This window comes from Hyalella azteca, unplaced genomic scaffold (assembly GCF_000764305.2).
Source record: "Hyalella azteca isolate HAZT.00-mixed unplaced genomic scaffold, Hazt_2.0.2 contig4664, whole genome shotgun sequence".
In the NCBI taxonomy this organism is placed as follows: Eukaryota; Metazoa; Arthropoda; class Malacostraca; order Amphipoda; family Hyalellidae; genus Hyalella; species Hyalella azteca.
In genome coordinates, this window is record NW_025934876.1 from 115,751 (window position 1) to 119,730 (window position 3,980).

A 3,980-nucleotide genomic window follows, 5' to 3' on the forward strand; every position below is an offset into this window, starting at 1 on the left:
TCGATATTCTTACTTCGTCGTAGTTGATGTTTGTACTGTCAGACTATAGGCAAATGCTCCAGGTTGTTGTTCAATTGATTTGCAGTTTTAAAACTGAGCTTCGACTCTTAATTTCAGTCAAAATTTTCTCGACTTTTTCTCGGTAAATCGATGCCTTCATTTTTTCCGCCTATATATTTTTCTTCGTAGTTTCTAGAGGTTAAGATAGCAAATATAAGGTTACAAGACTTATTTTCTGTACTACAAGAAATGGGTTCTCCTCTATGAAAAATGTTCAATAATTGGTGTATGTTTTTTTTTTCCATTTTTGGGTTTTCCAAACGTGGATAAGGCATTCAATGAAAAATGTTACGAATTGTAAACAATTTATTAAACAATAACTTTAGTCCTAATCCTACTATGCACATAGGGTACCTGTCAGTATAAGATTGTGCTCAAACAGACGATGAAGGCGCAGTACATCTTAGAGCCTAACATCGACCAGAACCTCGTCTTCACTAAACTGAGACTAGACTCTACTCGGAAACTGGATCGTGAGATAACGACAAGCCAAAACTGCCAATTCGATTCAGAAAGGGCCAGGACAACCCCATATTTAATTAATCAATTTATATATAATTTCTGTGAACGATTCATTTTGTATGATATTTTAGCATTATTAAAAGTGCATTATGTTTGAAATAAGATTTAATCAATGAGATTAACAGGTATAAAGTATTTAATTCGCCGACTGCAAAGCTTGCGACTTCGAAAAGCTGATATTTTGCTGATATTTTAATGCCTGCGGATACTCATAAGAATCAGCTCATGGACAACATGAGAAGTGAATTTAATAACCATGTCAGTGGGTATTGTATTAAAACTTGAGTGCAGTAACAAAAGCTATATTACAGCAATCACTGCTAAACTTAGTTCACTTGCAATAAATATTTTCATCCACAAACTCGATTGAAGAAAGGCTTGAACGAAAAGACTCAAATGTGACACATGCATGCATATAACATAATATGATAAATCACATGAACGATGAAGCTTTCTCCAAACTAAATATGGGAAGATTTGTCTCGGCTAACTTAACTTTAATTTAAAGTTCACCTTACCAATATCAAAAGTGCTTGCAGCCTAAATTTTGGCCGAGAGAAGCCCTTCTGACGACCCTGACCGCTTAATTAAACTCTTACCTCAGTTGTGTTCAGCTGTTCGTCTGACATCTTATTGCCGTTAATCCCTGGTTGTCGCATAAATCTCTACTGCCATGGACGAAAAATTCCATAGAATGAAACTGAATTTTTTTTTCATCTTAATTGCGTGCCAATAGTAGGACACGTCTCATAGTTTGGGAACCACAGTTCTAAACTAAGGGTTAACAACTTTACAGTTGGTCAGTTGGATTATTAAGTAATTATTCAGGTACTCAGTTCCTGGTTCGAGAAGTCAGGTCGATCGAACTCTCATCAGATGAATGCGCGTTATTTAGATGAATTAGGGTCCCGTTATGTAGATGAATTATAATCAGATGAATGTGCGTGCCGTATAAAGAAATAAGGGAAAATTCCCGAGTGGAGAAACACACTGGAAGCCCAATGCTCAATGCAATAAATGATGCAGCGCTTTTTTCTTTGAGTCCCCGCTGGGTTATGCAATAATTACAACTGGGTTGTGCAGTAATCGCCCCTGGGTTATGCAATAATTACCAACCTGGTTGTGCAGTAATTGCCTCTGGGTTATGCAATAATTACCAACTGGGTTGTGCAGTAATTGCCTCTGGATTATGCAATAATTACCAACCTGGTTGTGCAGTAATTGCCTCTGGGTTATGCAATAATTACCAACTGGGTTGTGCAGTAATTGCCTCTGGATCAACGCTGAATACATGTGATGCAATATGTTCTTAGCCCATAATGCCCAACGTGACATTCGGCGCGAGATAGCTTAGCAGCTGAAGCGCTAGTAATCATAGGGCCACTAAACTAACTAACTAACTTTACCCAAATCAGGATGTTTTCCATCGCACATATTTCTTTTTTTTGCATTCAAAAGGCCAGCTTAATCGAAGCTTTTTCTGTATTTTTTTCCTCAGACATGCTTCGTAATCGTCATTTGCTGCTTTACCTTCGCATTCACAATGCAGTAGCGATTTTTCACAGGCGGTGCTAAATATGTATAGTTGTTATATGCCTGCTTGGCTTCATGTGGGCTCCTGGGTGCTCAAATTTAACAATGAGTTGCTCAGTTCAAATGTAGCTTCGCTGCATTGTTTGATGTTCAATTTTGATTATTTTCCACCTTTGTGCCTCAAATGTCTGATATTTTGTAAGTTATATCGCTGCTTAAAATCTCATAGGTCGATGCTTGTATTTTTTTAGTCGCTAACATTTATCGTTAGTGAGCTTAACAACGACGTTTCAGCTGTCTCTCTTCAGCCTGCCAAGTAAGTTCCGCCTATATTAAATTTCACAATCGGAAGCATTATAGCTATCAGTGTTTTATGATTCAAAATACGAGTGTTGGTGAGTGATAGTCTTCGAGTCTATGCTTCGCTGCACTCTAGGTTCCAATTCTTAAATGACTGTCTTAACTACATAATCATGTCCTACCTTCAGCATGAATGTATTTCGGTAATGTGTTTTGTATGACATTCGATCAGCAAGCAGCTTTTATTTTCACGAAGAAGCTCTGTCCCGTGCACGGTCATCTCGCTGATGTCATAACCTGCCTCCTATATATTGGCTCTGAGCCTCTGTCGCTCCTGCCTGCTACTGACTTGTTGACACCGTGACCTTGTCAAAATTATTGATGAGTAATTTTATTTTTCCAGAGTTATCAGGAATTTCGCTGTTTCCAGTCTCGTGTTATAACTTTAGGTTCACGAAATGAGTTTACATTTGATTAGCATTACAAAGCTAACTAGAAGACAAAATTTTCGACTTAATTTCCCTTACGTTAAACTCTTGCCTGTGACAAGTGATCGCTTGTTGGAACCTTATCATATTTATTCTTCTCAAGTGCCATTTAGTATGTACAGTTTACGCTTAATACCCGCTGAATAATCGGGAAGACAGCTTGATCAGAGAATCAACTTTACTTCTAGTAAGATTGTTGGTTTTAGTAACGTTTTTTAACTCAGGAAACGAATGGTAGCAGCAAAGTCAAATGAGGAGACGGATATTCTGTTCATAATTCAATTTTTCTCTACATGTATTAGACTTGCTGGCTACTCAGCAGCACGAGCTTAGCATGTTACTGTTGACTTTGACAAGCCGAATCCCAACAAGCGCATTCAAAATAAACTGTGATAGCTTCAATTTGTTTTATTTCGCTCCTTTTGTGTTAAAAGCCATCATGACCAAATGGCTTAAAAATATTTGTATGGGGCGGGGTGAAATCCATTGTAACATGCAGCTATATGTAGTGTAGCTACTTCAAACACATTTTGACAGTAAAATTACTGAACATTTCGACTGTTTCTGTTCTGCATTAAAACAAATGCTATGAAGCTAAACGTATCAAAGACATAGTCAACGGATGTTTCACCTTGCAGCGACATATTGTGTTGTTCTATGTTGCTATTGTTTGTTGAAATAGAAAGATGTTACATTAAGTAATACGCATCATTATGGCATCATAATAAAATACTCGGCGTCATTATCTACGCAATCTTATATAAAATGATAAGTTTGTAAAATAGAAATATGTTTATATGAAGAACCGATTTAAATTGAACAAAATACACCAGATTGCGTTTCTTAGACATCAATTTATTAACACTAGGATTTTTTTTGTTTAAGAGGGTATTACCTCACCTAGTGCAACATTACATATTTAATTGGAAAGTCAGCAACATGATTACAGAGCTAAAATATTGGTATGCAGTGCAAGCCATCGGCCAGCCAGTGTCGTCAAGTGAGCTGCTGGTAAAAAGTCTGAAGGCCACGCGTGGCGGCGGCTGTGCCTGGACTCCAGGCGGCTGGGTCCGCGAG